This window comes from Arachis hypogaea, chromosome 15 (assembly GCF_003086295.3).
Source record: "Arachis hypogaea cultivar Tifrunner chromosome 15, arahy.Tifrunner.gnm2.J5K5, whole genome shotgun sequence".
In the NCBI taxonomy this organism is placed as follows: domain Eukaryota; kingdom Viridiplantae; phylum Streptophyta; class Magnoliopsida; order Fabales; family Fabaceae; genus Arachis; species Arachis hypogaea.
The window spans coordinates 44,743,917-44,758,901 of NC_092050.1; the positions used below are offsets into that span (position 1 = coordinate 44,743,917).

At 37.9% G+C, this 14,985-nt stretch overlaps 1 non-coding gene across 1 annotated transcript; it reads right to left on the reverse strand.

Annotated features, from left to right (window-relative positions):
* Positions 1-14,265: 14,265 nt before the first annotated feature.
* Positions 14,266-14,372, reverse strand: LOC112753869 (small nucleolar RNA R71). Its single transcript, XR_003178232.1, has one exon. It is a non-coding gene; the product is annotated as a small nucleolar RNA R71 (small nucleolar RNA).
* Positions 14,373-14,985: the final 613 nt, after the last annotated feature.

Below are 14,985 nucleotides of genomic sequence, written 5' to 3' on the forward strand. Positions count from 1 at the left end.
TGGAGAATTGAGAGAATCGAACCTTAAACACTTGAGTAATTAGAGTGTATACACTACCAGTGAGGGTTCGATGCTCGATTCTTTGTTCCGGCTTTCATGAGCTATTTTCTTCTGCAAGTCTATTTGTACTTCATTTTTATGATTTGAATTAGTGAAATCCGGTTCATGTATGTTCTTAAAAGATTTGTTTACTTTTAACCAAGTAGGTAGAAACATTCTGCATATAGTTGCATTCATACAGATAGGTTGCATTTCATGCATTCTACCATTCCTCTTCATCTTTATAAGCTTCTCTTGAGTTTAGCATGAGGACATGATAGTGTTTAAGTGTGGGGAGGTTGATAAACCACTATTTTATGATTTATCTTGTGCTCAATTGAGGGAATTTTATCAATTATTTACCCACTTATTCATAATATTTGCATGGTTTTATATTTCCTTCCTGATTTTGTGCTATGATTGAAAACATGCTTCTTTGGCCTTAAGTTCCCTATGTTTAATCCTCTCTTATTACGATTAGATACCTTGATATGTGTGTTAAGTGATTTCAGAGATTACAGGGCAGGAATGGCTCAGAGGATGGAAAGGAAGCATGCAAAAGTGGAAGGAATACAAGAAGTTGGAGAAATTACTAAGCTGTCCAGCCTGACCTCTTCGCACTCAAACGGCTATAACTTTAGCTACAGAGGTCCAAACGATGTGGTTCTAGTTGTGTTGGAAAGCTAACGTCCGCGGCTTCGATTTGATATATAATATGTCATGGTTGCCCTGAGGCTAGGCGACGCAACCGCGTGACCCATGCGGCCGCGTCACAGTGACGAAAATCAGCGTGTTTGAATTCGCAACCAGCGAATTCTGGGCTGTTTCTGACCCAGTTTGCGGTCCAGAAAATACATATTAGAGGCTATAAAGTGGAGGAATGCATCCATTCATAATCAGGCTTTCACATTCACAATTTTAGGAGTAGATGTTGTTTTTAGAGAGAGAGGTTCTCTCCTCTCTCTTAGGATTAGGATTTAGGACTTCTCTTAGTTTTAGGAGTAACTCTCAATCCCAGGTTCTTTATTTTTATTTATTTTCCTAATTTAGTTTATGAACTGTTCCAGATTACTTGAATTAATGTTATTTGAGGTATTTCAGTTATTATTGCTCTCTTTTATTTACATGATTATTGCTTCCCATCTGAAGGCATTCTTATGCCAGTAGACTTACTTTTCCCCTTTTGGTCTTGGTTAAGAATTCAGTAACTCAGGAATTATCCAACTCAACAGCATAATTGATAACTGTTATCTTTGCTAATTGAATTGAGCTTCAATAATCCCAACCTTTTCTTAGGAAATAAATAGGATTCGAAGATCAAACTAATTAGTCCCTTGACTTTCCTTTATTTTAGTAAAGGTTGACCAAGTGGAATTAAGATTCGACTTTCATTATTATTGATAAGGATAACTAAGTCTGGACTTCCAATTTCTTATACCTTGCCAAGAGATTTTATTATTATTGTTTTATTTTACTTGTCATATAACATATTCCCACCTTACTTCCAAAACCCCCCAATTTACAATCTTCATAACCAATAATGAGAATATACTTCCCTGCAATTCCTTGAGAAGACGACCCGAGGTTTAAATACTCGGTTATCAATTTTAAGGGGTTTGTTACTTGTGACAACCAAAACGTTTGTACGAAGGGATTTCTGTCTAGAGACTATATCTACAACGCGACTGTTTTTATGAAATTTTTTACTGGCAAAAATCCTAACGTCAATCATACAATAGATCGACACTTCTGCCTGCTCAATGACATTTGTGCCACTGGTCTTAGGCAGACATTGGAGTCTATCCTAAATAGCTGCCTCCGTAACCAATATCTGACGTCTGACCACCTCGCAGGTGGACTGAATCAAGGGTGTGTCTGAAGAAGTTACTGTAAAGTTCCTAGCTCCCTATCAATAAAACCTAGGCCCATCCCCTGAAAACGTGTCTAAATGGCTCGCCTCAAGTCAGATGGGATGGCTAGTTTCTTTTCTATGTTCAGATTCTTCTTCCAGTATGTCGGGAAGTGGAGCTCGCAGTATAGGTTAGGAAATCTATATGCATCTGTAGGCGAGAGCTGCTGGTTAGCCTTGTCCTCCTCATTGAGAGGATTCTTGGCATAGTCATAGAAAGGAAAAAGAGTAAAGGCTTGAGGTTTCTTCCTCTTTCTTGAAGTGACCTTGGCTTTTCCTCTGTCGGCCATCCTGAAAAAGAGATACAGGATATAAACAATTAAGACACGTAGAGGAAAAACAAAGCAAAGAATGACATATTCGGAAAATAAGAGGATTGATATGTAATCATGAAGTAAGTTTGGAGATGAGAGTTCTTGGAATGCAAGAAACAAAATTCAGAAATCAAACAAAGCCACAAACCAAGAATTCAAGTCATATTTGCACAATGCTTGTTCATTAAGCCCAAGAAGCGTCATACCAAAAAGAATGATTGAAGGAGTTAGTTTGAAAGCAAAAAGAAAACTTAGTTGGTTAATTCGAGTTAGAAGTTAGAGAACCGGTTCAAAGATTAGTGGTATGACGATTATTGGCTCAATCAAAAGAAATGCACAAAGTATGGAAAATAAGCATACTCACATTCATGAGGAAGATGCAGTCATTAATGATGAAATATGAATTTGGATAAAGCAAACAATAGGAAAATAAATCATCAACAATGTCATGGTCACTAAGTTTGTAGTAATTAGTGTTGAAAGAGTGAAATATGCACTAGTGTAATGGAAAGCAAATTGGAAATAGTTTTGAGTCAAAAGAATCACACTAGTGAAATGTACCATTTTTTTTTTTACAAATGAATGAACCTTAATAAAGAGGACACAAGTTTTAATCAAATGATAACTCATGGAAGTAGGCTTCGTTGGTTAAGTGGGGTGAAACTTACACTTGAACTAAGAAGACACAAGGCATTTGATTTAAACTAGTATTAGTGAAAACATAACCAGGTTCGTGTTGACACAGCCAACTAAGGTTCTATTTGACAATTCGTCAAATAGTTCCTTAGTCTTGTCAATCAACAATGCACACATAAGGGAATGGAATTGAAAATGGGAATGCTAGCCAATTTAGCATATGAACTGAACTTGGCATAGGTTGGAACGAGTTCAATGGTCAAAAGATGTAAAATCCGTTCATAGCTTACAATTTAACACTAGGTAGTTTTCAAAAATTTTGGGCAGCGTTCCGGCAGTAATTTGGATGTTCCTGGATAGCAAAAAGTAGCAAAAATCACATACAAATCCAAGAATTGCATCAAACATGATAAAAGTATGGATTACATATGCACAGGTAGCATCAAACATAATTTACGCAATTGAAGCTCAGCAAGGCAGCAGTGAAAAAAAAAGAGCAGCATTGCAGTAACATAGTTGCATATAGCATGAAACTAACATTACTCAGCAAATAAGCAGTATGGAGTAAGTAAATACGAACAGAGCACTTATCAGGCCTAGAATCTTCTAACCACAACCTATCTACCTAACAGCATACATCTCTATATATCCTAACAAACAGAATTCAAAAAGCTAATTTAATAAAAATTAACAAACAAAATTAATAAGGGAAAGTAAAGAAACAGAGCAGAAGGTAGGGGAATCTGGAAGGGTAGCAGAACAGAAGTGGGATTGGAAATTAGAGGATGGAAGGGCGAGTCAGTAATGCCACCCAGAGATGGTGGCGGCTTGGTCGTGCTCGCGGTGGAGCAGAGGATGAGAAGCAGAGCAGGGGGAAAGCAGAGAGGGCAACTCTTCCTGATGCAATGGTGAGAACAAGGGGAAAGGGTAGAAAGGAGTGAGTTGGTGTGAGTGGTGATGGCGGTTTGGGTACCGGCAGAAATGGTGACTGCGGCGGTTGGACAGTGGTAGAGGACGGTGCGAAGAGGGGTGGTGAGAGAGAGAACTGAAAGGCAGAGGCGAGAAGGGGAGAGGGAAGAGAAGAGAGAGGAGGAATAAAAGAAATTAGGGGTTTTGGTGGCACTGCGGCGGTAGGTTGCCGGACAGTAGTGGTTCAGGGAGTTGAGGGAGATGAGAGGGTGAGTGAGCCGTTGGAAGAGAGAGAGGGGGAAAGACGCGAAGGGTAATGGTTTCTCGCGTCCCTTGGGTTATGATTTTAATCCCACGCGTACGCGTCCTGGACGCGTGCACGTGGGTGGAGCGAAGGGGAATTGACGCGGAAGCACCAGGTGCGCTTAAGCGTGGATGGAGGGAGTGCGCGATGACGCGTATGCGTGATGTGCGCGATGACGCGTACGCGTGATGTACGCATCCGCGCAGATCGCAGGTTGTGCGAGAAGCCCAGCGTTCGCACCCAACTCGTCCAACTCTCTGGTTCCACGTATGAGGGGTTGTATTCACATATCGACGCATGCGCGTACAGTGTGTGCACGCGTCCCTACCTCCCTTTTTTTTAGAAACACTAGAAATAGCTCAAAGTTCTCCTAACCTTCCCTATGACTCAGAAAAAAAAAAAGCAAAAATGCAAAATTACCCATATTTTTTTATTTTTGAGGATTTTTCAAACAATTTGATGAAACTTGCAATCCAAGCAAAACTCAAATTTAAAGAATCATCCTTATTCAAGGCATAAAATGTATAAACAACCTAGCAAGCAAAACAAACTATGCAAAGGAGTAAAGAAACTACTTACAATGGAACTCAATTCATTCATTCATTATATCTATAAGAGAATGGAAAGAGCCATGGTGGGGTGTCTCCCACCAAGCACTTTTGGTTTAAGTCCTTAAGTTGGACATTTGGAAAGCTCCTTGTCATGTTGGCTTATGCTTGTATTCATCTTTGAACCTCCAAGGATGCTTGCTCCTCAAACGGTTGTCAGAATTTCCAACCGTCTTCACCAATCTTGAGGGTAGTTCTTCCCAAGATACGAGCTCCCATAATTGGTCTTTATGTGGTGATCCGGGATCCCATATCTTATTTTCACACCCATCTTCAATTTGATCATAGTAATCTTCTCCGGGTGGTAGAGAGGACGAATTCTCATGAAGGCACCAACCGATCCTCCTAGACCCATTCAATCGAGCACTACACCAATCCATGCTCTTCAATTTCGAGCTTCCGACCATAATGAGCCTAGACTTACAACGCCAACCACTAAACATCCTCCTCTTACACTTAATTCCACAAAGCGCCCTAAGTTGGCCATCCGTTTCAAGCAAACCAAATTCAAGTGGGATAATAAAGCTAAGAGTTAGAAGTTTTACCCACTCAATTGAAGAATTAGATGACAACCTAGGTGGAGGAGTTCCCAACGGTCTTGAGAAAGCACATTCCACTCCCGTCCATCCTCTTCTAGAGGCGTCCACCACTTTGCAAGGTTCTTCAGGTTCTACCTCTCGCCAAGCTTCCTCAAGTTCACATTCTTCCTCACCAAATTCTTTTATCTCCTCCCCATCACTCAAATTATAAATAGGGGGTTTAGTGAAGTCCACCTCATCATTAATTTCAAGCATAGTGGGAAAGGACTCATCATGCTCCTACAGCACCTCCTACAGCTCCCGCACCCACACCCACACCCCGACCCCAGAAACCATATGAGTTGTGCCGGGAGATCCTTCAGGCCGTCCACCGATACGAGCGCTGCAACGCTCGCCGCTTCCAGTGGATAGTGGCAAAGTTCGAGGGTAGAGACCCTGGTCCACCTCCTCCAGATACACCAGAGCCAGCTGACCCGACAGTTGAGTAGCCGGCAGCTGGAGCCGAGCTGACAGTAGAGATGGCAGCAGAGCCAGCTGACCCGGCAGTTGAGGAGCTGGCAGCTGAGACCACCACAGAGGCATCCCGCACCATTATTGTTTATCAGCGTCACCACCACCCACCACCATCTGATGGTGGAGCTTCTCGTGGTTGATCACCCCGGCCCGATTATTTTGAAACGGAGGACCGTGCATCATTTAAGTGTGGGGGAGAATTTTCTATTTTTGGGTGCAAACATTCTCTCCTAAACGCTTTCCATTTAGTTTGTTTTCAGTTTTATTATGCTTTTTGTAGATATTTCTAGTACTTTGACTTATGCACTACTGTTTAGTACTTTTGGTATATATTAGTTGCTTCTAGTTATCTTTAGTATTGCACTTTCATTTTGGTATATATATATATATATATATATATATATATATATATATATATATATATATATATATATATATTGCATCTTTATATTGCTTGGTATATAGTATAGATAGAAGTTGTGAATGGATGATGTGAATAGCATATGCCTAGTTCAATTTTGTCCTAATTGTTCAGGTTACTTTTTGCGTGTTGAAAATTAGGAACAGAACTAGGAAAATTTTGAAAATTTGCATCCATCACATCATACATACATATATGAAATAATTTTGGTGAAAAACAACAAGGATTTTCCAAGAATTTTATTTTAAGGCATTTTATTGAATTGATTTGAAAAATTGTTTTTACACTTGCTTGAATGATTTCATGGAACATAGAAGAGTAAAGAACTAATGCCTTGTGAGTTTTTGAGCTTTAATGAGTGGTTACACATTTTTTAACCACTAATTTTGTTCATTGAGTGTTATATCTCTTCTATGATTGTAATCTCGGTTTTGCTTGATTCTTTATTTCCAATAATTGATGTTTTGAATTGCATTGAGCATGATTGAGGCCGTTTTTTATATTAAGCTTACTCACCCATACAGCCTTACCCTTGCATCTACCCTTGTTAACCCCTTTTGAACTTTTTGATCCCCTTTGTACTAATTATTAGTACATCACAACCCTAAGTAAAAAACCATGAATTACCTTGAATTACATCTTTGATTAGCTTAGGTTAAGGTGTGTGTATGTCATTTAAGTGTGGGGGGAATTTTGGGAAGCTTTGGTAGAGAAAAATTTTGTTTTGGGTAATTATTGAAAATTTTAAAAAATGGGTGCACATTCATGTTTGAATTTTCTTTAACCATATGCATTTGTCATAGAAAAAGAAAAAGAAATAGAAAAGAAAAAAAACAAAAGACAAAAAATGAAATGAAAAAAAAGGTAATAATAAGAGGGGATAAAAGTTATCCCAAAGAAAAAAAATTTTGGAATAAGAAATGCATATGTGTTTTGAATAGAAACTAAGGCATGAATGTGTGTAAAAAGAAGTACTGGATGGTTAGAATGCATTTTTTGTGGGTTGATTGATACAGGTTGATTTGGGTACTTGAGCTAATCAAAGATTCAATCCTTTAGTCCACTTAGCCATATACTCATCCTACCCTTACCCCAACCGCATTACAACCCTCTAAAGACCTCATGATACTTGCATACATGCATCAAATACTTGTTTATTGTTAGATGAAAAGCAAATCCTTGAAAGCATGATTAGAGGAGACTTGAGTGATTAAACCCTAAACACCGAGCGTTGAGAGTGTATACACATCTAGTGAGGGTTCGATCACTCAATTCTATGTTTTCACCCTTCTTATCATGCATTCTTGCAAGTTACTTCTTTTTGATGAGTTGAATCAATTCTTTAGATTTTGTTTACATTGAATAAATTCTTTGCTTGGCCCTATATGTCTATATACTTGCTTGGAATTTGATTGTTTGTTTTCACCAATTCAATAGGATACTATAGTATATATAGATATATATAGTATATACGTACACGCATGCATATAGATAGTTGCATTGAATAAGTTACTTGCCCTTTTATCATTCTCCTTGTTGATTTAGCATGAGGACATGCTATTGTTTAAGTGTGGGGGAATTGATGAGTCCATATTTGTTGGTGTATTTTGACTCAAATTGGATGGATTCTAGCACATGAACTCAAACTTAAGCACCAAAATAGCATACTTTTATGTTTTGTCACCAATTTGATCCTAAATGTGAAAACATGCAATTTTTTGCTTGAAATGAGCAATTTAATTCCACTTTTATTCTATTTGATGCCATGACATGTTTGCTGAGTGTTTTCAGGCCTTAGAGGCAAGAATGGAAAGCCAAAAGTGGAAGAAATCATGTACAAAGGAGAAAACATGAAGAAAACAAGGAAAAGCACACACAGCAAGGTGTGCGTGCGCACAAGCAAGCGTGCGTACGCACAAGACCGAATCAGTCAAGTGTGCGTGCGCACAAGTACCTGTGTGTACGCACAGGAGCCAAAACATCAAAGTGTGCGGACACACACATCTGTGCGTCCACACAGGACCCAACACGTAATTTCATTAATGAAACACGTGCAACACATTTTCTGAGGCCTTTTGGCCCATTTTGAAAAGCTGAAATGCTGAATTGTAGTGCTATATCAAGGAGAATTCAACACATTTGAAGAGAGCTCACTTAGATAGTTTTAGAGAGTAATTAGGAGTAGGAGTAGGAGTAGTGTAGCATTGCTCTCTTAGGGTTTCATTCTCAATTTCCATTGTAGCATTTTATAGCAAGCTTTGATCTTTGATTTTGCTTCTTTAATTGTAAGTACTCTTTAATTCCTCTTTAATTACATTGTCTTTATCTTCAATTTCCTTTGGTTCAAGTTACTTTGTTTATACCTGCAATTTTATGTTACTTGAAGTTTTGATTGATGAATTTAATGTTTCATGCTTCCTTTACGTTTAATTGCTTGTCTATAATTGGTTTTGTTGATAGTTGGTTATAGTTTTCCATTTCACTTTGCAATTTTCCATGTTTTACTTTTATGCACACAAGGTGTTTGTGAAAATGCCAACCTTAGAAATTGAGTAGATTTTCACACCTTGGCTTGGGATTTGAATTCCTAGGATACTAGAGTCATAATGTCCAACATTTAGTGGTAATTCTTGGGTAGTTAGTTGACTCTTGTTTCCATTGACGCTAGCCTTTTATCAACTAGTTTGGTAAGTTGATTAGGACTTATGGATGAAGGTCAATTATACTTGCTTGACTTACTCCTCGATGGTTGGGGTTAACTAAACGAGATTGACTCATGATAATTACCGTAGTTGTGGTTATGGCAATGATAGGATTCCTTAACCTCTCATTCCCAACTCAAGGCTCTTTATTGCATTTATAGCATTTTCACTAGTTTTGATCTCATTTCTCTTTGATTGCATTAATTACAATTTTGCTCATTGCTTAGTTCTTTTATTTCTTGGTTCTTTTAATATTTTGTTCTTTGATTGCAAAACCCCTTTTGTCCTCTTAACAACCGAAAGAGAAACACTTCGATTGCATCCTAGGGAGAATGACCCGAGGTTGAAAGACTCTCAATTTATATTTTGCATTGAATTTAATATTTGATCTTGAGAATTCGTTGTCGGTTTAGACTATGCTACTAACGAATTGATTCTTGATTCCAAATCGATGAAAAATTTCTCTTATCAGGTATCCTGTGGAAAAGAAATAAAACAAAACAAAGCAAGCAATTGAACTTAAAAACTTTTTGAAAACACTAAAGAGAGAAATAGACAAAAAATTTTGAAAACTAAAAAGAAAATACACTAGTAATTTCAAAAATTAAAAAGAAAGAAGACGACTAAAGGGATACCAAACTTAAAATTAGAAATTAAGGGAAAATAAACAAAACTAAAATCGAAAATTAAAAGAAAATTAAACAAACAAAACTAAAAAAATACCTAATCAAAGCAATCAGACAACTGGTAGTTGTCAATCACAAATAATCCCCGGCAACGACGTCAAAAACTTGGTGCGCGAATTGTGAACTCGCACAATTTAACCGGCAAGTGCACCGGGTCATCCAAGTAATACCTCAGGTGAGTGAGGGTCGACCCCACGAGGATTGTCAGACTGAGCAACAATGGTTATCCGATTAGCTTAGTTAGGCAGACAGAAAAGGTTGTTTGTTGGTTGAAAATGCATAGAATAATAAATAAGAGAGTAAAAGAAAGCAATTAAAGGTTTGGTGTAAAAGCAGTGAGATAAAATAGTTAAGGCTTTGGAGATGTTTACTTTTCCGGATTAAAAATTCTTACCAACTATTCTAACAATGCATGATTCATTCCATGGCAAACTGTAATTAACTAAACCATAATCTCATAGTGATTTAGTTTCCTCTAACCTTCATTAACCGCCATTGTCGTGGGCACCTAATTCCGATTAGAGGGTTAACTGCAAAACTAGTTTGTAGCTACAAAAAACCCTAATTACCCAAAGCTAATTACAGGATTATATGTCACATATCCTATTTAGTTCATGTAATTAGCAATTTAGGAGGAATTTGTCTTCAAGCTGTTGTTCAAGCAAGATAACTCTCTCGAGAATCACAAGAACTCATATAGAATAAGGGTCATACCCTCGTTCCACCCAGATTCATAAGATTAAGAATGAAAACAATCCTTAAAAATGAATCAATACATTAATTAAAATAGAAAAGCAATAGTCTTAATTCATAGAAATAAACAGAGCTCCTAACCTTAACCGAGGAGGTTTAGTGGCTCATGACTTATAGAGAAAACTAGGATTCTGAAAAGTGAAACGTGCGAAAGAGAAGAGATCCCCCCCTTAAGGGTGGATCTTTTTCCTTTTATATCTAACCTAATTTGATTTGAAAATAAAATAGAATAATAAATTATGGGCCTAAAAGATTTTGTTTATAAACAAAAACAACTAAAGGTAAATAAAATATAACAATTAGAAGCCAAATCAAACTAAAAATGCTCCTTGGGTGAAGTGGATCCATATTCTGGCATTTAGCGGGCGTTCAGCAATAGAGATGGGCAATTTTGGCATTTTTCTAGCATTCAGCGTCGGAAATGGGCAGTGAGTTCTGTCTTCCTGGGCGCTAGATGCTAGGCTCCACGTTTAGTGCCACATTTGGCAATGATTCCAGAAGAAAATTATAGACTATTATATATCGTTGGAAAGCTCTGGAAATTAGCTTTCCAAAGCCAGAGCCGCTCAATTGGAGATCGGTAGCTCAAGTTATGCTCATTGGAATGCATGGAGGTCAGGGTTGACAGCATCTACTTTCTTCCTTTGTTTTTGCACAAAACTCTGCCAAATTTGTCCGAATTTCACCTGAAATCATAAAAACACCAAAGAACTCAAAGTAGCATCCAAAGAGGATTTTTGTACTAAAATATAATAAAACTTAATCATTTCTAACTAAAAACAACTAGAAAATGAAGGGAAAAAGGTTATAAGATACTCACGTATCAGCGGACAGCCTCGATGCCCAGTGCATGGGCTCCACGCCCGGTGGATGGTCCTCACGCCTGGCAGACTCCTTCCTAGCTTCTTGCAACCCTGGTGGCCTTCCCTCACTCCCAGCAAACCTGCCTCCCTTAGAAGTGTGTTTTTTGGGCTTTTTGCCCAATTTTATCTAATAAAAGCCCAACTTAGAGCTAATTACAACTCTCAAGAAACAACAATTAAGGTCCAAGCTTAATTATCCACATCATTATTAGAATCCTTAATCACATCCAAAATATCGAAGACTCTAGAAGATTAGATATTAATTCTTTCTAGAAACATAAGAGATTTGGTTATTATGATTTGATTTGAATTATTCTTTTGAATTTAAAATTGAAGTCAATAAGTAGTTATCTTATCTTTCTCTCCAAGAGATAAGATTGGAATAGTTTGAATTCGAATTCTAGAATCAGGATATAAATAAGTGAACCTTGTTCAGAGAGAGGATATCTGGTTCTTTGCGTAGTTTTCTTCTTGTTTTCTTTCATTCCATGGGTAACTAATGTTTTGTCAAAGTGTTAGAAGCTCTGTTTATATTTTCTATGGGTTATTAATCTAAGTTTATTTTATTTTGAAATCTTGCATTGATTTGTCGTTCTTTACTCGGATTAATGGTATTAGAAGGTATATTAATTAATTCCTTTTGAATTCTTTTATTATAATTGAAAATTTTGATATTTGAATTATAGCTTGAAAACTCTTTCACATAACTCTTTGAATTCGGCTAGGAATAATGGTTCAATTAGTGTGCGACATATACATGATTTTCAATCACTCTAATTTTGAATAAGTGACATATAATTTGGATTAGAACAACTTTTTAAAATTGTGTTTTTCTTCTAAAGATTTAATCGGATAAGACTAGTTTGAATATGTGTGATAAACCACCATTTTATAGTTTATCTTGTGCTCATTTGAGTGGTTTTTATCAAGTCCGTACCCACTTATTCATATGATTTGCATGATTTTACAATTCCTTCCTAGTGTTATTCTATGGTTGAAAACTTGCTTCCTAGAATCTTTAATTTGTGTATTTTAGTTCTCCTTTATACCATTTGATGCTGTGATCCGTGTGTTAAGTGTTTCAGGCTTTACAGGGAAGGAATGGCTTAGAGAATGGAGAGGAAGCTTGCAAAAATGGGAAGAACACAAGAAACTAAGGAGATAACCACCGAGCATCGATGCGCACGCATGGATCACGCGTGCGCGCGACGTGGAGAAACTTGCAGCGACGCGTGCGCGTGCCTGACGCGTACGCATGGATTGGAGTTCTGCTAGATGATGCGTACGCGTGCTTGACGCATACGCGTAACACGCCAAGATGACCAGTGACGCGTACGCGTGACATGCGCGATCTGCAGAAATAACAGAAAATGCTGGGGGCGATTTCGGGCCGAGTTTTGACCCAGTTTCCGGCCCAGAAACACAGACTAGAGCCAGGGAACATGCAGAAACTCAAGACACATTCTCATTAGCATAGTTTTAGTTTTAGATATGAATTGAGAGAGAAAAACTACTCTTCCTCTAGGTTTTCTTTATATTCATAGTTTTATAGTTTTATGCTTTCACTTTGGATATTGAAGAGTCATCATCTCCGTTGAAGACACTATTCTAGTTTCTTTTCTTACTCCTTTATTATTCCATATTCTTAATTCTTGTTTAGAGTTACAATTGGATTGTTTTTAGAATCTATTAATGCAAAGGATTACTTTTATTTTTAATTAATTTACAGCTATTATCTATCATATCTCTTTTCTATTCCCTACTCCCAACAACGAAGTTGGTATCCAAGTTGATGGAGTAGACTCCCAACTTGACATGTGGTTGATTAAAAGGAGACACTTGAGTTGGAATGCTCAAGTGATTAGTTAAATTAGAAGTTGTTGGCTAATTCTCTATTTACTAATGCTAGACCTTCCCAAGGGAGAGGACTAGGATTTGTGAATAAGAGTTAGCTCAAACACTTGACTTTCCTTTATTTAGTAAGGGTTAACTAAGTGAAAATAACAACCTCTTTATACTACACTTGAGAGAATTCCAACAAGGATGGAATTTCCAATTAATCATTCCCCCAGTCAAGGCTTTTTAATTAGAATATATAATTCTCTTTTAATTTACAATTATTTATTTTCTGTCATTCAACTCTCAAAATTCTCGAAAAACTCCTGATTAATAAGATAGCACCTTTTTTGTCAACTCGTTGGGAGACGACCTGGGATTGATACTCCCAGTATTTTTATTCTAAGTTTTGTGACAACCTTTCTAAATTGATGAGCAGATTTTAGCTGGTTAAGAACTATACTCACAACGCTATTTCTATATTGAATTCTTAATTGGCTGACTTTCGCCACGCATCAAATTTCTGGCACCGTTGCCGGGGAGTTGCAATTGTGTGCTAAATTATTAATTAGTGTACATATTTTTAATTTTCGCGTATTTTATTTTATTTTACTACGATAAGCTGTATGTTTCTTTTGTTGAATGACGTGTTCACTGCCTGATCCGAGCTTAGCCGCATTTGATCCTGAAATTGAAAGAACTCTTTCACGTATTAGGCGAGCTTGGCGCAAGTTAGCCTCTGAGGGTGGTAAAGTGATTATTATCAATTCACCAGTCTCTTCTGAGGGCGAATCTGAAGCGCCATCTGAGGAAGAAACAAGCTCTTTTTCTACTAATTCAGTTGATTTACGTGCAGGTAACATGGCGGCACCCAGGAGGATCACTCTCCAGGAGGCAAGAGCCCCAGACTTTACTCTGCAACCGTATCAAGTACGTTATCCAAATCTGGCTGCAGATTTTGAACTGAAGACCACACTAATCAACTTGATGCCCAAGTTTCATGGCTTACCTGCTCAGGAGCCTATCATGCACCTAAGGGATTTTCAGATAGCCTGTTCTACTGTAAGGCATCATGGTGCAGATGAAACTTCTATTTTGCTGACCGCCTTCCCGTTTTCTCTTGAGGAAAAGGTGAGGGAGTGGTACTACACTCAACCTGAAGTAATTGTTACCAACTGGGATACGCTCAGGAGCGAATTCTTGGAAAAATACTTTCCGGCTGAAGTTACAGATAGACTAAGAAAAGAGATCTCTTGCATTATTCAGGGAGAATCAGAGACTCTTTATGAGTACTGGGAGCACTTCAAGAATCTTCTGGACGCATGCCCCCATCATATAATTGACAAGTTGGTGTTGATCAGCTACTTCACTCAAGGCATGAAGCCTCGGGATAAAACTACATTGGATGGTGCTAGTAATGGTTCTCTAAAAGTACAAGACCGCAGATGAAGCATGGCAACTGATCAGCGACTTAGCTGAGTCCACTCAGAATCACAAGCACAGGAACAGCCACTCAAAGGCTGTTGCAAAGGTTTCCTCTAGCATTGAGACTTCTGCTCTTACACAGAGTATATGTGAGATGACCAACCTACTGAAGCAAATACAGCTAAACCAACAACAACCTCAGCCTCTTCCACCACAACAAAGTCAACAGTTAGTCTCTCAGAGAGTATGCGGAATATGTGCTGATTATAGTCATTACATTGATGAGTGTCCGCAGCTCCAACAAGAGGACAACAGCGTAGCAGCCACTTATAATTTCTATGACCGCCCAAATCAAGGGTACAATCAATAAGGCGGCAATTACAACCAAGGTTGGCAAGACAACTCTAACCAGGGATGGAGAGACCATTCCAACTAGGGATGGAGGGATAATTCTAACCAAGATTAGAGGGACAACTACAACAGAGGAGACAGAGACAACAATGGAAATTAGAGGTGGAATAACAACAA